General features: G+C 50.2%; 1 protein-coding gene across 14 annotated transcripts in view; it reads left to right on the top strand.

The window, feature by feature from the left end:
• The first annotated feature begins 1,035 nt into the window (after positions 1-1,035).
• NCOR2 (nuclear receptor corepressor 2) overlaps positions 1,036-21,572 on the top strand; it is a 257,821-nt gene continuing 237,284 nt past the window's right edge. For all 14 annotated transcript variants that reach the window (XM_049804508.1, XM_049804507.1, XM_049804498.1 and 11 more), the window contains exon 1: positions 1,036-1,369. The gene's annotated coding sequence lies outside the window, so the exon portion shown is untranslated. The remainder of the gene's footprint in view (positions 1,370-21,572) is intronic.

Below are 21,572 nucleotides of genomic sequence, written 5' to 3'. Positions count from 1 at the left end.
TGCCACTCGTGGAGATGCAGGAAAAGAGAAATAAACTGCGGGGAGGTGGAGCGGTAGAGAACCTGTGAGTGTCCACCTCGGCCTGCGTTGCCTGCTACTTGCTGGGGCTGAGAGGGTGAAGTGGAGGTTGGCAAGGTGCTTTTCCAGCTTTTGGGGTGGTGGATCACCTGCAGCGGGGTGGGGGGTGGGGATTTGTCCGGGAAGGGGGCACCCAATGGTGGAGCACAAACGGTGGGGGCTGAGGGGCCATGACCTCCCCAGTCCCCCTGGGAGGATGGAGGGGAAGAAAAAGTAGGAAAAAGCGGGATATTAGTAAAAATCAGAAGCTGGGGTGTGAAACTGGAAGATGGGAACGGCGTGGGAGCAACCTGGGCTGCCTCAGTGCCCAGTTCCCGCTGGCATTCGCTTGTTAAACTTCAGATTTCCCTGCAAAAATCACGCCCCAGGGAAGGTTTTTGATGTGGCTGGGATTGCAGTGCAGACCCTAATCCAGTGCTGGGAATGCGCAGCGTGGAGTCTTCTCCTGGCGACCCCCGCCTTCCTTCGGGGGAAACCCGAGGTTTCCTCGCCCTGGCGCTGTGGGACAGCCCCGGGGGAACCAAGTTCCCGGGCCTGAAACTTTGCCCGGCGGTAGCGTTCAAGAAACCAAGCGTCAATGGACGCCCCCCGCCCCGCTCCTCTGAAGCGCTGGTGTCTGAAAAGGCACCGGCGGGGGCGATTGGCGAGCCCGCTCGTGGCATGGGCTCTGTTTTCACCCCCAAAAATCATTAATGACACCCAGTGGCATTAACGCAGCCTGTGGCACCAGTAAAGCTGGGCACACCGACATAACCGGTGGCACCGGTGCAGCTGGCGACAAGGATACAGCCGGTGGCCCCGACACCGCCGCTCCCCGCCCGCCGCCGGGTGCTCGGCGCTGCATGCGGCGGGCGCGGCCCCTTTAAGGCGCGCGGGCGGCGCGGCCCCGCCCCGCCCCGCCCCGCCCGGCCGCCGGGGCGGCTGTGGGGCGGCCTGAGGGACCGCCGCCTCCCGCCGCCTCCCGCCGCGCCGAGGCAGGGCAGGGCAGGGCGCTGCTGGGCCAGCGCTGCGGCGGAGGGGCGGCCCGGCCCGGCCCCGCGGGCGGGCGAACGAACGAACGAACGAGCGAAGGGACGGACTCACCGACAAACCGACCGACCGGCGGCGAGGCTTGCGGGGGAGCAAACCCCATGGCTCTGGATTTATAAACACGGCGCAGATGGCGGGGCCGGGTCCCGGCGCCGAGCGCTGCCCCGCCGGCCGCTGAGGCGGGAGGCGAGGCGAGGAGGGAGCAGCAGCAGCGGCGGCGGCGGCGGCGGCGATGGGGGGCGGCAGCTGCCGGCGGGATTAGGTAAGGCGGAGAGGGGAGGGGAGGGGGGGCTGCCCCGGGCGTGGCGCTGCCCGAAGCGGGGCTGGGGGCCGCGGGGACACCCCCCCCCTCCCCCCGCCCGCTGTCAGGCTGCGACCGGCCCGCTCGGGGCTGGGGCTGGGACCGGGCCGGACCGGGCCGGGGGGGGGGGGGGCTGCCGCTCCCCGCCAGATAGGGGTGCAGGCGGCCGCCGTTACGTAAAAATGAAAATGTGCCGCGGGAGCTGCTCGCTGGGGGAGAAACTTTTGTTGTTGTTGTTGTTTTTTCTTTTTTTATCCTCAAGGGAAAGCGCTGCTCAGGCAGCTGTAGGAGCTGGGGGTGCTCGGGAGGAGCCCCGCACTTTGCAAACTAGCGGGGACTTAGACCCCCGGTCTGCGGGGTGGGGGCACCCCAAAGGCCTTTTTTTAACACCCCCACCCCCTTTTTCCCCCCCCACCTTCGTTCAATTCTGCTTTATTTTTCGGCTCTTGCCCCACATACATATTTGAAGCTGGTGGTTTCACGCTGACACGACAGCCCGGAGAAATTAATGTGCATCCGAGGCGTTGTTTGGCGCCGGGTGGGAAATGCAGCCTTGGCCGAGGCTTGCCCTGGTGCCCCAGAAATGTGTCATTTGCGTGTGGGGGAGAGGGCTGGGGTCCTGGGCACGGCCAGCGGCGATAAGAACTGCAGGGCTCACTTATCTGGCGATGTGGCGTTTAGTGGCTGGTGTGTAAATATTTATGGTGGGTAAACAGGGCCGGTGTCTGCAGGCAACAAGTGTACGTTTCTCTCAACCCCGGCTCCGGTCTCTGTAGTGATTGCTTTTTTTTCTGTCGATTCTTATAATTTCCTGTTCCTTCTTCTCCCTCGGCCCTTCCTCCTGCTCCCTTGCTCTGACAATGCACAAAGAGCAGGCTGCAGTGGGTGCAGGCAGCTGCCTGCCATGTGGGCTGCTGCCAAAGCCACTGAAGCAGCAAAACCTACAGGGCTCTGGCCCTCCTGGGGCGAGGGGCTGTGTTGACCCAATAAACCCATCGCTCCTTCCACCGCTTTGAACCCTCTGGATGTCCCTGCCTGTGCAGCCCGGCATGGCTGCAGGCGCATCTGCCTGCGCTGGAGGCTGGGTCTGCTCCCTGAACTTTGTGTTTTGGGTCAGCTCAGGAATTTGCCTGAGAGGACAGTGCTGCTGGAGGTGATCTGTGCAATGGGTATTTCCTAACGCCGCCCTTTTGGTTCACAGGCGTTTATGGTTTGGACTCTTTCTGCCGCCTCTCCCTCCGTATTCGCATGAAGCAAAGGTTGGCGCTCTGAATGCCTGAAAACGTTAGGGTTTTGCTGAACCCGGTATTTTTAATCTGGCTTTGGTGGATGTGATGTTGTTCCACTGGTATTCCTTGGCCACGTGGGGTGAGAGTTTTTCAATTCAGCGTAAGACTTTTATCAGCAAGGTTAAGTTTTAGTTTGCCGTGTGCTTTACAGATAAAGGTTTGGTACTGCTGCTAATTCATAAAGGGAAGGGATATGAGTTGGGACAACTGGGCGAGTATTTCCATCTCTTCTGAAAGTGGTGACAAAACTTCTGGAGGGCTTTAGTGAAGCTGTGCTTTCCTAGACGGCTTTAGTGAAGTCGTACTTAATTGTCTGAATTTTACTGCCGACTCGTTGGGTGACTTTGGGACCTAGCTCAGCCTCTCGTGTGCCTGGGTCTGCCGGCTCTGCGCAGAAGCCATGCCTTGGGTGGGAAATATGGTAAGCAAGGCTTGCAGAGTGTTTTGAGGCTGAGTCCCAAGATGCCATGGGAGGGAAGGGAAGTTCTGTGTGTGACAATATTTTATAACTTCAGTTGAGTAAGTTTCAGTATGAGAGAGACTCTTGCAAAATGCATTTAGTTTATTGAAAGCAAATGCACTCAAACCTCAGTTTGTTGTTGCCAAAAGGGAAAAAGTAGAAGCTATTTTTGGTGCGAGAGAGGAGATGGGGCACACACATGTCTGGGGCAGGAAAACACTGGTACTTTGTTCTTCTGGCTTCATGTGGGTGGTGGTTTCTGTTATTTAGCTGTGTGTTTCTGCCAAGCTGCAAAACATACCTGGTTCTGAAAACCCTGTGGAGGTCAGGGCCGTCTCTGCGGAGCTGGTACTGGGCCCGTATGGGAACGCCTCCCATGTTGGCATCTCCAGCGCTGGAGAAGTGGGTGTGGATGCTTCTGGCTCGACACCTTTGAGTGCCAGGGAGGTGACTGGCATTTTTCACGACGAGATCTGGACTGAAACCATAAACTTGTTTCATGCAAGCCACCGAACAGCTGCTGCTTGGCAATACCTTTCACTTGCTAATGGCTGTGGTTGGATTTGAACCAAGTCGCCTCGAGTGGAGGTTGTGCCAGTCCCTGGAGCCATCCTGCGCTAAATCCAAAGAGGGTTTGGTTCAGGCTGTGTTTGCATCTTGTAATCAGGAGATCCAGTCTGGTTAAGGCAGTTTTGTTATGATTGGCGATGAAGGCGTGCATGCAGCTGTGCTGATAGCTACGCATGTTAAGAGCGCTACCCATCTCATCTCCACGCCAGCTCTGGAGTGCACTGGCTGGAATTGGTCATAGGAGCTATCTTCATCTTTTGTGACATGGCTGTAAATTATTTGTCCCCTCGATGGTTCCTGGTGTTCCCCCTGCTGCTGGTTCTGGTTGTTAGTGGCCTCTGCTGAAATACAGTCCTGTTTGAGGTCAGGTCATCCAGAGAGAAACTTGAAGTCAACCGTAATTTACATGTTTGAGATACCATCGTCTTCACAGCTCTTTGGGGAGGAGGAAAGTTACCATCTCCCTAGTTTCTAGATGAGTAGGTAGGAAAGGAGGATTAAATTGGTAAATTTTCAGGTAGTGGGTTTTGAGCGACTGATTTGAGCAGTTGTGGAGGAGTTTGGGTTTGAGAGGGCCTGTGTTTGGGGTGCAGTACTACCCATCCCTGACCTGATGTCTCATTCTGACCAGATCACTAGACATGCCTGAAAATTGAGGTCAGGGGGTTTATGTGAAGTTCAATGTGTCAGAGCGAGTCTGCTGGAAAGCTGGTGAAGAGGAGTCTCTTTCCCCGCGAGCGCTCTGACCGTTCAGCGCGAGGGCTCGTTTCTCCCAATGGCAAAGTACTGGTTCCCTCCTGGGTTTTGTGCCTGCAAGCAGGGATCCCCCAAATGCAGACTGGGGGCTAGTTGCAGGCGTACTCAAGGGTGGAAATCCAGGGCAATGTGTTCTTCAAAGGACTTATCTTTTTGCAGCTGCATTTGTGTGAACTGTGGCTTGCTTTAGTCTTCACTGAGAGATTTCAACGGAGAACAGGGTCAGCTCTAATGGAGCTGGAAATGAGGTATAGCAGCACCCAGTCGCCTCTGTGATTAGTGACTGAGGCTTTTGCAGCCGCTTAAGGATTTGGGCATCATGAGGTCATGGATTCTCATCTAGGATGCTGTGGCATAGGCTCTTGCGTGGCTTTGAAGGGCCCTTGCTGTCTATTGACATAGGAGAGTGGTGGAGAATTGCTATTTATGGCTGGACTTGTGCTGGCACACAGGTGTCAGGGTCTTTGATTTGCCCTGTAGTGTCGAAGGGATAGATCTTTGCATCACAGCAGAAAAAGGAAATGCGTATCACTTAATGAGCATGGCTAGAGCAGAGATGCTTCCTAAAAAGTGATTGAAGAGGGGAGCTGGAGTTCCAGAACAAAGGGCACAAAAATGCCCGTAATAGCCTGGTCAGAGTGAGGGAGGGGGCTGGTAGGAAGGGGAGGAGGACAGAAGAGCAGAAGGAAATGAGTGATTTGGCAGTTCTGGGAAGTGAACCCTGACCCGCGCACGAGGCAGCAGCGGGACTGTACTGGGAATTGAGAAATCTGGGTTGCACCCCCAGCCCTGCTGCCCCCATCCCACTTGTCACTTCCCTTCTGGAGGCCACCAGTTCTCCCTTCCTGCCAACCTGCCTCTGGCAACTGGAGGCTCTCCGGGGTGGGGACTGTCCCTTATGAAAGGCAAGGAGAGCGCCTGAGGACAGGCGTGTCTGGTGAGCAGACGGTGCTTATGTGGTGCTGCTACCCCGCCATCTTCATGGTGGGAAGCTCAGAGACATGGGACGTGGTTGTTGTCGGGCAGGCAAGAAGAGATGCTCATTGCTGTGGACCCTGCTGCTAACAGTGTGTGCTTGGCCGCTGGTCCGAATTTGGTTTGGAGATGTTCAGAGAGGAGTCCTGCCTGCAGGGGAGAGTTGACCAGTGCCGGCGCTGGAGGAAGAGCAATAAAGATGGAGCTTGATGGCCGTGGCTGTGATTGCTACCACAGTGCTAGGGCTGGAGGAGAGTTGGGGCATGGGGGGGTGTGTATGTGTGTGTGACACAGAAAGCAAAGCAATCGGCACAGTTATGTGCCTGCTGGGTGGCAAGGAGGATGCTGATAATGGTTAGTGCTCTCAAGCGCTTTATAGCTGCAGAGCACTGAACAAACATTAACGAATGTAAAGGATAGCAGCTTTGTCTAGTTACAGAGAAGGGAAGTTAACTCCAAATTAACTTTATGATCCGTGAAACTGAAGGTTATTTAAAAAAATAATAACATAAATGGAAATGCTGAAGTTTTCCAGAGTCGCTGAGTATGCTGCTTGTTGTTTAATGCCTTCCATTTTTTCACTCCCAGTCTGTGTTTTTGGCTCGGGAACAAATTACAGGCAATATCAGCTTACGCTTGGATTTGAACCCACATTACTCTTAGTCAGCTGAAATATTTCCCCTTATCGCCGCTCCCATAATGTTTATTTTAGACCAGATAGCATCATGGCTTTTCTGCTAGCTGTAGGGAAGAAGCCAGTCTTTGAAACAGCCCAGCACCTTGGAAAGAAATGATCTCAAAGCCAGTTTGCTTTCTGAAAGGTACAGCTTCATTTTCCACTGAGAGCTTTATGCAAGGCTGTATCCCAGAACAGTTCACGCATTAAAAACCCAGGAGGCAGCAGATAGATGAATTGCTGACAGATTTAAAATCGTATGACAAACATAAAGGATTCAGACGTGAGGCCAAGGCAGGAGGAAGGTTGCAGGGGGGAGGTGGAGGCAGAAAGGTCGACTAAGTTAATTCTGGGCAGGAGGAGATGTGCAGTCAAAGGCGGACTCCAGTGGGTTCAGCCTACAAGGGGAAGGGAAAGTCTTCAAGAGGAGGGATCAGGGAGCCCTCCGTGTCCTGCACCAGTGGTGGGAGGAGGGAGGGGGCCAAGTCCAGCCCCGGCAGCGGCAGTGAAGCCAGGAGGAGTGGGGCTGCCCTAGGAGGAGACAATGTGGTGGGGCCCAAATGGTTTCCTCCTGTGGGAAGTGGTCCGAGGGAGAGTGCCAGCGCTCGGGGAGGCAGGGGACGGTGCGAGTATTGTCTCTGGTAGCCGCAGCCGGGGCTGCGGCTCTCCCGGCGGTGCATGTGTCGAGGCGGGGAGAGCCAGCAGGATTTCCTCTCTGCGGTGCTGGCTCCCGGGTTAATAACTAACCAAGCAGTCTAGGTTTATCCTTTCATTGTGGAAGAGAATTATTTACATAATACCACTCCACGTAATCTTTATTTAGCATTGTTTCCCTGGCCTAACTCTGGACAGAGTGGCGGTGCCCAGAAATGCAGTTTCGGCCCAAATACGTGGGAAGTTAACCCTTACTGTCTGGGCGTGCTTCACCCTGCCTGTGCAATGAACTGGCTGTAAACTGAAGAAATACTCCAGTGGCGTGGCCATCTGTCATGTAGTTTTTGGGACCTTTAAGGCTTCTAAACCCTGTTTTCTGCTGGCTTCAGGCTGGTGCTCTGTGCTGGTACCCAAATGCTTCTCACCAGCTTCCTAAGCAACACAGTTAAGGTTTGTCCTGTGCATGTTAGAGCAAGAGAGTGGTTTGTATTGTGCTCTTCTGTGTCTTTACGTTAAAGAAGGCAGAAGGAAAGAAATGTGTCAGCCCGTGGGTGGAGGATGACAGGATTTGGGAAGCTTCCTGGTGCGGATCATCCCATCGTCTGTAATCAGTCCCTGAGGACTCTCTGCCTCCCAGGCGGGCAGGTTTCGTCCTCCTCGGGGAGTGTGTAATTGCAAGGTCTGGAGGCTTAGATGGTTGTGTAAAGAGCTGGGGTCCGATTATTGCAGCACACTGTGGTGAAGGACTGAACCCTGGGCTTGGGGTTCAGTGGGATATGGTGGGAGAGTTGAATCGGCGAGTAGGATGGCAGGCAAAGTCAAGCTTTCTGAAAATCTACCTGTACCTCCTGCTGTGCAGTGCTGGCTGGAGAAGGTGGAGGGTAGGGTGTCTTGTCCCGCAGCGTAGAGGAGCGTGGGCTTCTAATAAGCTGCGGCAAACAATGGAAAGTTGGCTTTCTTCTGAAAATATTTTAAAACCTTATAAAATTACTCCAACAGCTACGTTTTTATAGGACCAGGTCTCAGCTGTGTGATACTTGATCACTTTGTAAATAGCTCAGTTTTTGGCCTCTGCAAACTTCTTGAACACGTACCTCCCAGCACTGCAGAAACACTGGTTAGCACATGGTTTATTGGTGGCAGCACCTGGCTCATATAGCAGAAGGCACTTTGCAGCTCTGCATAAGTGTTTACTGCCGAGGCCGTGTGATCTCTTTGGCCTGATGTTGCAAGGAGCTGGTTTTGTGAAGGCTGCGAGTCCCCAGTGATTTACACTGGATTACCCAGTGGTACATGCACAGTCCAGGCTGGACGTTGGCATGTGATGGACTCTCCTGTCAGCCTTGCTGGAGGGTGATGCAGATTCTCTGTCAGTTTTATGCTGGTGATCAAGCCTGAAACTTGCTGGAACACAGGTAACTTGTTAACACCCTCCTTGAACCAATTATACCTGGCAGGGTGAGTTTGCATTGGATCGGCGCTGAGACGTGTGACTGCAGCATTCCTGATCCATTGCTTGAAGCCCTAAAGCTTTGTCTACTGGCTCGTCGAGCCCTCGCTGTTACCGTCATTCGATTCATGATATCATGCGGTATGTAAATTTTAGGTGTGTAACAGAGTGGTGGGGTTTGGTATCAGAGCTGTGTGCTCAGGAAGTTTCTCCAGTCGTTTGCCTGGGGGTGTTTTTCCTGCATTGGGACCTTAAATAACTGTGTCCCCTCTTCTCTGGCACAAGAGTTTCTTCTGTTTGGCGAAGGGGATGACTCTTTCCTGTTGGAAAGATTTCCTTGATCAAGCCCTTGTTTTTCTGCAGGTACCACGTCATATAATTCCATTAATAAACTTTTCAAGCTTTGTCTTGAAAGCAGTTACAGCTTTTTTTTTTTTTTTTTTCCCCCCTCTTTTGCTGCAGAGTTTCAAGCTCATGCCAAAGTCTCAGCTTCATTTCTAGGTCACCGGTCTGCCCTTTCATTTCCCCCCCTCACGCTGAAGTTGGCCGGCTTGTTTTGATTTGGTAATATGTGAGGTGGTGTCCACAGACAAAACCAGGCAGGCCAGTGAAATTCATGTTTCCCTGCAGCCTTGTTCCTGTTGTGTGTGTGTGTGAATAATAATTTCCAAATGCTAGACCAGAGGTGATTAAAAACTGTCAAAGAAATAAAATGCAGCAAAGTCTGCGTTACAGAAATCTGTGTATCCAGTGTTTTGGGAAAACTCTCTGAACTGGCAGTGGAAAAAACCATCAGTATTCTTATTTAAGGCTTTCTAGTCTTAAATAAATGTCACTTATTTGGGAGGTGCTGATGAGGCAGCCTGAGTGTATCCAGGCTATGCAGGAGGCTTGGCTGCCGCTGGCTGCGTGCAGGGACCTGGGGCCAGTAGCACTGCCTTTCTGCGCTTGCTCTGCAGAGTTGTTTGGGATCCTGAGCTGGTGTTGAGATGTTTTTGCATGATGTGGCACAGGCACCTGGGCAGCTAGCTCAGCTGCGGGTTTGTGGCTGGAGCTGCGTAGCGTGACTGGCGAAGGGTAGAGGGGTGAAAGGTTTCTCTTGCAGCCCGCATGGATGCTTGAGTGGACATGAAGAGCTGAAAATCCTCCTTGGGAGTGGCACACAGTGTCTGCTGCTTGCTCTTGAGTGAGTACAAGTGGTTGTTTTTTACTGAGCTGCAAGGCAGTGGATGTTCAGAGGTTTTTACGCAACTCCAGTATTGGGACCATGAAGTAGTTGTCATGTCATCAGTTAGATGCGTTGAGCATCTTTATTTTTGGAGCAAATGATCCTGCTGACAGCATGTATAGGAGGTGTCAGCCAGCTCTTTTTTCTTCTTCCTCTCTATTTTTTTTTTCTTCATTTGTAGGTTTTAGTCTTGGCTTGGCTTTGCTCTCTTGACAGGGTAGCTGCTAAAAAATTTTGTTGTGCTTTTTGATTTTTGATGTCTACGTGTCTTAAGATGCCATGATTAGAGATGCACGTAAAGAGCTGCTGCGGTTTTGGTCCAGAACCCAGCCAGCTGCCAGCAGCGTTCCTGAGGGCTGTGTGGTGATGGACTGAGAAACACTGCAGGATTTTGGGTTTTCTCCAGCATTATGAAACAAAAGTAGAGATGTCTGTGTGTACCTTAAGGGTTGTGTTTTTGTTCTAACTCTGTCACTGTGGAAAGCTAAGGTTTGCATCTTTTCCACTGAGATTGGTGCTCATGAAATTTAGAGCACTTCTGTGAATGTCCTTAAACTCTGCCAACAGCAGGTGAAAGCTGAGAAATGGGGAGTTTGGTTTGCCCAGAGGTAGAGGAGTCGTGCTGCAGAGGCAGACGCAAGCACCCTGGTTGTTCCTACTTTCCCTGCCAAAGACGGTGTGAGTTTTGCTGTTTCAATGAGACAAGAACTTTAAGCTCCATCTGTAGCTTTTTTTTTTTTTTTTTTTTTTCATTTTGTTCAGTTGTGCTTTTTAAATGTCCATGGATTTCTTCTCGGCAGGAGGTTTTATTCCCCACACAATGTATTATTGTGTTCGTCTTGCTCTAGTTCCTTGTTTTATGCGGAAACACCTTGAACCTTTGGCTGAGTTGGAAGATGGGTGCAGAGTCAGACCCTGGCTGCAGGCGTGGGGCTGTTCCAGGAAGAACATGTCTCTGCATGACTCTTCAGCCTTGAGTTACCTGGTTGCTGCTTGAGGCATTAAATGTGTTTGGCTAATGCAGGCACTCCCCTGCGTTTTGATCAGGCAGTCTACATGTACTTTTGTACTTTTTTTATGGAGGTTGATCCTTAGGGTAAAGAAGGCCGTAACCAGAAATAAGTGAGTGTTCACACTTGCCTTTATGAACTTCTTGAGTATTTTGCCAATTAATTCTTGGGTAACTGAGGCTAAAATACCTACTGTAAAGGACACGGCCAGGAATGCTGCTAACCTGGGGCCTGATCCTTTTTTCACTCATTCCAGTTTTGCATAAACTTGATAAAGGTGCCTGTGCTGTCTTGGCCCTTTGTAGTCTGCTGTACAAAGCCTCTCAACCGGCAGAAGAAACGTCTAAATAAATACAGCAGCTTTGCCTTGCAGTTTTGCCAAGTCAATTTAATGTGTATGTTGAGGAGGCAGAACAATTAGTTATGGAGACAAATGGGTCTTCTCTGTGTTCTGTGCTCCCGTCACATGGCCAGCTCCAAGTCTTGCGATAAGCATAACAGTGAAATCTGTATTAAGCAACCAATTAAGGCCTCTGCAGAAGGGGGGAAAAAAAAAGTAGCAGCTTAACATTAACCTGCTAAGAAAGGTGGAGCTGAATTGTATCTCTTAATGGGTTTGGGTCTGTCAAAGAACAGTGATTTCTTCTGCCTTTTTTGCAGCATCTAGCTGACTTCTTTTAGGCTGTATTTTTGGGATATGAGGGCTTTGGCTATAGTGCTGGCTAAAGGAGTTTGACACATCACTGCCCCTCACCATGTTCCTATCCCAGGGCTTCTCTCTCCTGTTATTTTTCACCTGGGTAGTTGAATGAATGTCTTCACCAAGCGATGGTGCTTTTGGTTGAGTTGGCACCGCTGTGGGGGTAGTATGGGTACTACAGGGAGGGCCAAGGTACAGACAGCCTGAAATCAGGGGATAGGTGGCTGTAATTTGCACAGCTTGGTTACGTTTCAAGCTGATGTCTTTTGTGGGAGTAAAACCACAGTCCTAAAATTCTCCTCTATATAGCAGATTTTTCTCTCAAACTTCTGCACAGACCTGTGCTTATCTCTGATGTGTCTCCCTTTAGCAGGGGATAACCCAATTCTGCAACAGATGATACAGTCCCTCACGCAGTGTTCTACTTGCATTCCAGCAACAGCAGTGATTTCAGCCTGGAGTCACGGTCAGGCAATATTGGTAGAAGTTGGGTCCTTTCCTGCCATGATCTGGGCAGCTGGGAAGGTCTGTGGCATTTGATCCTTTTCCATAGGCTGGAAATTGACTGCCTGGTTCACAAACATGGCAGGGTTTAGGCTTTTCACATCGCCCTCCGTGTGCCCGTTACTGCTTTGTGTTAGGTGCTGGCTGCGTTACCTTTGTTCCTTGAGCTTTGCTTGTGCTCCCTGGGAGACTCAAGTAGTCTGTGGTTTTGTGCCTTCAGCCCTGCATATCCAGGGGAGAGCTGATGAAGAGGAAAGTTGGTCAGATGCCATCCTCTGTGCCCTGTGGCAGCTTCTGCAAGCACTGGTAAGCTCAGTAAGGCACTTGATAAACAGAAAGTGAGAGAGGGGAGGGTCCTTTTGGCAAGAGAGTTTAAAACCGCTCTTCTACAGGAGCTTTGCTGAATTGCAAATTGCTGTTTCTCTCCAACTTCTTTTCTAAATCTGCTGCTGTTCTAGAAGTGGCAGTAGTTTTTACTCGCTTGCTCTAGTGCATGGATGAATGAATGTGTATTGCAGTGTAGAGTTGTAAGTAACTGACATGATGTTGATCATAATGTAGCTAATGACACTTAAAAATATTTGCTTGTTTGGGGAAATGCTGTAACACACTGTGGTCTCTTCGCAGGCACTGGAATAGATAAACAAGGTTCGGCTGTATTTGGCATGGTGTTTGGAGAGATGGACAGCTTTCTGTCACTTCCTTGACAGATGGGTTTTGAATTTTTAGGAGAAAACAGAGCATCTTTGTGTTTCTTCCCCCACTCAAAAACAAAGAAAAGCCAGGTGGAGGGCAAATCTCACATGCATTCTGTTTATTTCCGTGTGCAAATGCATCATCTTGATGTGTCATTAACCTGGTTGCTCTCCGGTGCTATTTTTAGCAGCCTTATGATCTACAGACAAGGAGCTCTTCCAGTAAGCATTTGTAAGCAGCCCAGAGTGGGGTGGGGAGGGTGTTTGCACAGAGCCCAGGGTGTCCCGGGGCGGTGGGGTCCTCCTCCCTGCCCTGCTGGGGGGGCCTGGAGGAGCTGGATGCAGCTCCCCCATCCCTGGTCTCACATAGGGAAATCTGTGTAAAGCATTACTCTTCAGTTCCTGTGACCATGGTAACCAACTTGGATACATCAAACTTGACTAATTAACCTAATGGAGAGTCGTTTCCAGGCTGAGTGTCTCCCCTCGGATTTCAGAGCAGAACTTGTGTTGTCTGATCCACCAGCAGCCGTCACAGCCAGCGCTGACTTTCTCAGGGTGGTTTCTCCAGCAGGTTTCTTTCCCAGGTCCATATGAGTTGGAGGGTATGGCTCTGAACTGGACTGATGTCTCAGGCGCTTCTCTTGCTCTGCATTCCCCTCTTGCTGTATAATCTCTCAGATTCCCATGGGAGGAAGGTCTCACACTCAGATGGGAAAAACTTGCTCTTATTTCCTCCTTGGACTGGGTGAGGTAAAAGTGAATGCTTTTCTGCATCTCTTGTGTTTCTGTACTGCACTGCAGGTTCTCTGCCACCCTGACTTTTGCTGTTTAAAATCTGGTCAAATCCTCAGGCTTTAAACAAAACAACACATCCTGGAGATGTCTGTGCATGTCTTTGGGTTTCCTCATCTTAATGTACTAGTTAAAGGCATTGCTACTTTGCGCTGTTTCTCCTGGGTTTAATTATTATTTCAGTGATTGGAGCTGCAGACTGCAGCAGGGACTTAAGAGTTCAGCCTCAATTAAAAACCATCCTGTGCCAGGCAGATAGCGGCAGGCAGCACTGCTATTCTCAAGTGTCTCCAGCAGTCCATCTAAATACCATGTGATCGGTTGAGTTGAGAAATCTGAGTAGGCAGAAAGCAGTTTCTGGGATAAACCTTGTGAGTGCTTCTCAAAATAGCCTGAAAGCAAGGTTTTGCTTTCCGCAGCCGCTCTTGGTCCTTGAGGCTGGTCAGAATTTTAGGTGGATTACTAAATATTGCTAAGCTCTGATCTTCAAAAATCATGGGATCCTTTTTTTTTTCTTCTTTTTGATGCTGCCTCTGGTGTGTTTGAACTTAAAGGATTTGCATTTTCATGTCTTTTTAGCCTTAATTGTAAGTACTGGGACCTTCCTTGTTTGCGGTTTCAGCTTTTTATATTTTTCAGCGAAGCTGAAATCACTGTGCAGTTGATGACCCTGTGTTTGACCCTTTGAAACCTCTTGGGCAGCCCGGCAAACAAATGTGCTGTGAGAGGAGCACATGAGAGTAGCCTGAGCCATTATGCTGGTCAGTCATTGACTAGGACTCTTGTTTTTCTTCCTTTGAAGATCTGCTTAATCATTGGCATTGCAATCCCCACTGTGCTGGGCACCTGGAGAGGTTTGCTGGCCTCTCCCCGTGACGTCCCGGGTGACGTGGGAGATGGCAGGGGGGCTTTAGAGAGTCCAGTGCTGTAATCAGGTTTTACTGGGGAAGAGATTGTCATTGATATCCCTGGGATTTGGCATCTATATAAATACACGAGCCAAGCTCTATTTAAGTGTGTAGGTTCACATCAGTTCATTTGCCTGGGGATAGGGTAGGGAGCATCCCAAGACTGTGGTCCTTCCGTGTAATTTCTATTCCCAGTATAAAACATAGATGCTGGTGAGGTGGGGCTTGCTGAGGGTCAATCCCTGTAAATGCTGGTGCAGCTAGATGGAAGTGACTGCTTCAGATATGGCTGATTTCAGGCCTAATTGAGAGATGGGGATAAAACCCATGTGTCTAAAACTGGTATGGTCACACTGATGGAGACTAGTGCCCATGGGCCTGGGTGCCGCATAGGTAACTGAAAGTTTGTGAAGCAGCTCTGAGATCTCATGGTTGCGAGTTGGTTTTCCACCCTTATTTACTGTTATATCTCTGGGTGATACTGAACTGCAGAACTGAAGATACTGCAGAACTGAATTCTGCAGCTGAATTCACATGGGAGAAATGAGAATTGCTGCTTTTTGTTGGAGGGAAAAAAAATCTTATATCAAATGCTTGTGATCCTTCCAGCTTGTGGGTTGGAAAATGGGAGAAAATTGATAGTAAGGGCTGACCAGCAGGTGGAGAGAGGTAAGGTCCTGGCTTTCTGTGGGCCTTATTTCATGAACTTTCTTGTGCTTCATGTGTTTGCTGATGTGTCAGCGGAACTGAATTTTATTGGCAAAAATGTGGTTTGAACGGTTATCTTAGATTCACTCTCAATTGCTTGCCTAAGGGTGATTTTAAGCTAGGTTTCCAGGATCATCCCTAGTCTTGCTGTGGCTTTGCCCGGTCTGCTCTCCCCTCCCAGGCTGGCTGACTGCACGAGGGGCATCTCTGCAGAGAGCAGCATGTCATTCATGCTCACTGTATACTGAACAGAAGCCATGAAAGATGTCGTTTGGATGACAGTGATTTGGGGTAGCTCTGGAAAATAATTTTCTGCTGGTGGATAGTTCCATACTATTTCCCTCCACCACCACCCCCCTTCCCCAAAACAAAAGAAGAGATGAAAGGATTCATTAGGAATTATTCACTCAGCTCTGCCGCCTGTCTGAGATCTGGCTGTCTACGTTCATCCCCCAGCTCAGGGAAGGTCAGAGGGCATCTCCCTGGGGAGGATTTGCTGTTGACTGAATTGCACTCTGTCATTATCCTGCTGGATAACGAATGCAGTGGCCTCATTGGCACTGGCTTCAGAAAAAGCACGGTCATCTGCATGTGGCCTTGAGGCGAGAGGCGAAAACCTAAGGAGAGCGGTGTGGAAAACCTCATCTTATGGGAAAGATACAGGATGGACCCAGGCGGTTTGGCACAGCGTGATGCTGAACAGGTCTGTAGCTGCTCTGGACCTCTGTGTTACCTTGCTCTTCCTTGGGATGTGGGGGGACCCAGCAAGAGGGTTTGAAGGACAAAACCCCTTCTGATGGGGTGAAACTGGTTAGATTTGCTCCTGTTTTCCTCAGTGGAAAATGTGGCATGCTTGTGACACAGTTTGAGATCTTTTAATAATATTTAAACCATTTTTTTTCTGTTTGTTTTGTTTTCAAATAGGTTTCCTGAAAGAAAAACATACAAATCCCCCTGAGCTAATTGGTGTGTGATTTGAATTCAGCTGCTCCCTTGGAAGAGCTTTTCCAGCAGCTGATCTGAAAATAACCTTTCCCACAATATTGTGAGTTGTCAGTCAATGCTAAAGGATCTTGAAGTTCCTGGTGAGGAGGAGAGATGTGTTTTGTTTGATACGCTGCATCTTTTAGTTTGAGTGTCATAAAATACTCGGAGATGTGTGAAAAAGATCCTAATGGAGAGAGGCTATCAGAGGGATGCAAGTCTTGGTAGCTGGAAAGGAATAAGAAACAGTTGTGGGTGCATGAGCCTGTTGGGCTGGCTGAGGAAGTAGATAGACCTGAAGAAAGTTTACATTTTAAGCACCAATTTCAGATGATACCTACCGCCTTGTGCCTTGATCTTCTAGCAGCTGCAGGCTTAGAAGGGCTTGAGGCTGTGCCCTTCCAGTGTGTGGTTGCATGTCGCTGAACTGCACGGGGGTGGCCAGATGCAGCCCTGTGAAGTAAAGTATTAAGCTTCGAATATTGGCCTTCATTGCCTTTAGGCTAAGTCAGTTCCCTGGAAGATGCTGTGATAAAATTGCTGGCCCAGGTAATTTGCGTCTTGATGACAAGCAGCAGAGAGGAGGGCGAGAGTTTGTGTGTCTGCTTATTGCTGTCATCCGTCTTGCAATCAGAAATATATGAAATGGCCTTTTGTGTTACAGCGCAGCGTGTGTGAGTGCATATTTAAGTGGTTAGCAAATATATCCAGTTGCTAGATTGGATCACATCACCATCTTAACAAATATAGACGGTGATGGTTCACATCTGGATGTCCTGACAGTATAGTACAGGAGGAGGTGGTCTTAGTGAGTTTTAAATCTTATACCTGAAGCAGGGTAATAATTGCTTGAAATCACTGTAATTCTGCCACCAGCATTAAAGCATGTAGAATCATCCTGTGCTATAATAAAACAAAAAAAAAATACAGCTGCCTGTAAAATTCTTTTTACTGTAATCCAGCACAAAGTGTGTGGGACTGGTCGTGAATCAGTTTAATTGCTTTTGGGGGTCTGATCCTCCAGATCCTTATCGCTGCAAGAAAACCTCCTCAGAAGGGCGGTTGTCTTTGGGCTGGCATTCAGCTGTGTGATGCACGACCAAGTAGTAGTTTGTAGCATTTATGAACTAGGGCAGAAGTAGATCCCTTTATTCAGGCAGACCCATATAAGCCTTCAGCACTCTATATTAGGCCCCAAATTTGCCTGCATTATAAACAAGTATGTGGCTGCGTGCTTGTGTGTGTTTCTTTTTTTAAGCTGAAGGCAACCCCTTAAGCTCTTTTCTGCAGGTCTGTTCAAGCTGGGGCATGGGGAATTCCTAAGAGGATTATCATGGTTTACTTGATACAGAACTTGAACTTGAGCAATGGCTTATCTTATCAGTGATAAAAGACATGGAAATGAAGTTTATGTAACCAAAGAGGTCTTGAACATGGCTTCCCCTCTGCTGGAATGACAGGTCTCTGGAGTTGTTCTCTGTTCACAATTGCAGTGTTTCTGTTATCTGGCGCGTACTGCACAGGTACCACTGGCAATCATTTATTTCCAGTGCTGTATTTGGAGGAGTTCTGCAAGAAAAGAAAAAGAAAGGGGTGGAAGGGGAGGGCTGCAGAGCCTTAGCAAGAGAGGCTGGGCATTTGCTGCTTTAGCTGGAAAGCTTGGTGTCTGGGCTAGAGAGACTGGTGCCGATCATGGCTTGGTTGCAAGCTTCTGCATTATACTGAGCTTGGCAGGTCGCTTGAAGAACAGCAGAGAGCAGACCCACTTCACTAGTGGGCTGTGAGCACGGGGCTGGAAAGTCTCTACACTTGTGAGTAAACTTGACCCTGAGAAGCAGAAAAGGCCTGGTAATAGGTAAAGATGCCCAGTCTGTTCCTAGTGAATCAGAAAAAGCAGATGAGTGGGGAGGGCTGGGATAATCTCTTTGGCGGCAGCTAGTACATAAATGCAGACAAATGTCTGCTGCTGTACTCTGGCTCTGCTGACCGATTGCTCCGATACAGGATGGGACACAGCGTTCGTGCCTCTGCACAGGCGAGAGAGGCTGTGAAGCACCCTGACTGCTGCTGCCAGAGGAGACTGGCCTGAGCATCGCGGCACAGCCGTGGTCTCGCCCGCTGCCCCGTGCAGAATACGCCTGCGTGGCGGATGGGCTGCGCAGCTGTGTGTGCAGCAGGGCTGCCGAGCCGGACAGGCTGTAGCCGCCTGCTCGTCTCCCCGCTGGTGTACAGGGGCCCTGTCCTGTGCTTTGGAGGGGGAGATACACGATGCTCGGCGAGTAGCTATGTGACCAGGTGTTAAGAAGAAGAGAGGAGCCCTTCCATCCTGCCAGATTTCAGTGGGTTTGCTTGCCCTGGTGTCCTACACCTGCCTTGTCTGTGCTGGATGGGAGGAATTTTATTTTTTAAGCTCTCACTGTCACAGACTGTGACAATGCCACAGAGGTCCAGGCAGCACCGTGCTTCCCACAGAAGGACTCAGCAGACAGTCGAAGGCTGGCAGGCTGACAGCACATATTAGAGGTAACCTTCAGGAAATGCCACACACAGCCCTCGCTGAGCTTTCTGGCTCCGGGCGCATACAGTATTTACACCACGCTTCTTGAGTTTCCCTGAAGGCTCTCAGCCTGCAGCTGCCTTTCTGTGCTCTGCCACCTGCCCCGTGTCCTCATGCTCCAGTGCCTGGGGTTGGTACTGGCTGCTGGGCTCCCCCGGCAGTAACCCGCTGTGCTGGAGGGAGCTGTGGAGACCAGCTCTTCCTCTTTGCGTGGCACAAAGGTCATCTCCTTTGGCCTCCTAAAAGCGGTGCTTGTGGTAATGTGCTTTTGGAGCCTTGGGTAAAGCCAGCACCAAGTTTTCATGCTTGTATGTGCAAGGAATGACCCATCAAGAAGTGCAGCACCTGCACAGCAGCCGCTTCTTGAAATGCAAGGGAATTACATGGGATCAGGTCTTCTATCTAAGCAGATGACTTGCTCAGGTGGCTGTGTGTGGCGTTAAAAGCCAAAACCTAAGCCTTAAGATTTGAGAATCTTCCTCAGGTTGTCTTGATGGTGTTTCTCCATCCAACATGAGGTGGGAGAAAGGAAATGTGATAATATCTTGTTCTGGTAAACAACAGTGCTAAACAGCAGCCCCTGAAATACTTTGTGGTGATAGAGCCTGGACTGCATAGGTGTGAGGAGGCAGTGCTGTGCACCACACTGGGACATTTGCCTCAAAGGTCAGGTATTTTCTCTGCTTCCTGGGAGAGGGATTGGGCATGTATATCTGCAGGGCAGGATTACGGGATGTGCTCGGGTCTGGCCTTGATCTGCTGCCCCCAGAGTTGGTGGCTCATGTGTCTTCTACACACTGAGGAGTGACTTTCCAGCAGCAGCTGGCTGTAGGTTGAGCTCGGGTTCAGTTGCCTGAGTTGGTTCAGCTGCTTGATCCACCCACTCATCCTGCTGCTTGTAGTGCACAGAAGTCGTGTGTTTGCTTGATGCTGTGCTCCCTTCAGTGAAGGATCAGCTGTGATCCTTCCCTAGTGGATCTGCCACATGAAGAGCAGAAAACTGCTGTCCTCCTTGGTGTGACCCTGCTTGGGGACAGCAGGAGCTCGCTGGTGGGGTTATGCTGTAGGATGCTCCAAAGTCTGTTTTGGCACATGCATTTGCAGAGTGGGAAGCCTTCCCTCCTTGCTACCTTGTGAGCACTTGCTGTCAGAGGGGAGCCCACGGAGGGACATTAAAATCCCACTTTGTATTGCTAATTTCCAGTAATACTTATTCCGTGAGAGGCTTGGAGCGACTCCTTGCTTGGACTCACTCAGTGGGAAGAGCAGGACAGGCCGCCTCAAGCTGAGGTCCCTTGGCCTTGTCTGCTCTGAATCCCCTGCTCCTCTAGTGTGGATTTAATTTCCACGGTGCTGCAAATGCTTCCCCAGTGCCCAGCTATCAATTGAAAAGCAGTAGGGGGGTGCGCGGGGGGGGTGGGGGGTGGCGATGGTGGGGAATAACTTGTGGTCTCCATGGCAACCTACAGACGATAAATGGATCAATGTGCTGTTCTGCACCATCTGAAACTCAAGCGGTGCTGGCTAAATCTGGGGGCTGCCTTTGCCTGCCAGATCCTGCTGTGGGGCCATTAGTGTGAGATGGCTCAGCACGAAAGCCTTCCTCCCAGCATGCCTCCCATAACAGGCACTTGCCGTGTTCGCTGCAGATTATGTGGGGTTTGTGCTGGAAACCCACGCTTGGCTCTGCAGAGACCTGCAGGGGTTTGGGTGTTTTTAGGGCTGCAGCACTGTGTTGGGGTTAGGTGCTGTTAGGGGCAACTGGCCAGGCATCCAAGTCCCTGGGATTTGGAAAGGGTAGAGAGAAATGGCTCGTTTCCCCTCCACCACTTTGTTAAAACCTCCAGCTCTTTCTGCACAAGCATAGGGAGATTTATGCTTCCCTTTCTGTGAGTTAAAGGCTCAGGATCCTGGATGAGGTTTGTGTCAGGGTAGTGGGTGAGGGCAGCTGTCTTTGTTCTCACTTCTGCTTCTGGTGGTGTGGATAAACAGAAAATTTGTCTTCTAAGCTGCTGCTCCAGTGTTTTCACAGTGGCCAGGTTTACTTAACAAAAGAAAATATTGATCTTCCTCCACTAGATTTCATAAAAACTTATCTTGGTATGAAGTTTCTAATCTGCTGCTTTTTAAACAAGAGTGTTTCCAGTCCTGAGGTCTCAGACATGCTCTGGAGTCACACCTGGCTCAGGGGTTCAACCAGAGACTCCCCAGTTCTCAGCCAGGACCAGGGGCTGGTGTTACCAGAGCCAGCGGAAGGCAGTGGCTGGCTCAGCCCAGCCAGGCGCGCTCAGCAGCACTTCTTGGGTCCATGCTTTTCCATCTGTGTGATGGGATAATCCCAGGTGTCCCCCAGTGCTTTGAGTGCTACAGATCTAAGGGGCCGCTTTATTTTGGCGTTTGAGGTTGGCTGCAGCGTGTGGATTTGTGCAGGCGAGCTCGTGATCTGAGGCGCTGCCTGGCCTCTGCTGCTCTTGCATCTGGGTGCATCAATGCATTTCCCTCACAAGGGGAGGAAAACTGGCGCTTTCCATTTTACAAAGGAACCTGGAGAGATGAGTTGCCAGAGGCTGCACCTGAGGCTTGTGATGAAGCTAGGAGTACCTTGCAGAGCTCGTAAGTTCGAGTTTTCTGCCCAGAGATGAAAACTGGTATCTATAGGGCTCTTCTTACCTTGACTTCCAAATGCCTGTCAGGATGATTGGAGGGGTTTGGATTCCTCAGCCAAGTCTGTTTGGGCAGGGATGCGGGTGCATTTCATTTCTAATTCGTGGTGTTATGTTTGTAATTTTGTTAATGCAGACAGGGAGACCTGCTGTCTGCAGTGGGGTGGAAAATCCCCAAAGTATGCTATGAAACCATTTGTCTGTTGTGGTTCTGTCTGTCCGGCTCTGCCTGTAACCCCTGGCATGCCCTGCAAAGCTGTTAACAGGGTGGTGGCCTGTAACACATTCAGGCACCCGTTTCAGAGATCACTATTGCTGTTTATAAAGGCTCAATTGTGGGACAGTCTGGCCAAACGATCTGAGCTCATAATTCTGTGTGGTGCGGTGCTGAAATGTCCAAGAAATCTGCCATCTCTGTTGCCTTGTGAATAATTTATGGTCTCTTGACTCCAAGCTCATAAAAATCGATAACTCTTCTTGGTTCTTTTTTTTTTTTTTCAGCAGCAGCTTGGTTAAACTCTCCCATTCTTTTGAGCTGCTGATGTTGAAAGGCCATGGCTTGTTCACTTACCTGAGCCATGT

The sequence above is a fragment of the Accipiter gentilis genome, chromosome 7 (assembly GCF_929443795.1).
Source record: "Accipiter gentilis chromosome 7, bAccGen1.1, whole genome shotgun sequence".
NCBI classification, from domain to species: Eukaryota; Metazoa; Chordata; class Aves; order Accipitriformes; family Accipitridae; genus Astur; species Astur gentilis.
This window is presented reverse-complemented; position numbering and strand designations above follow the sequence as displayed.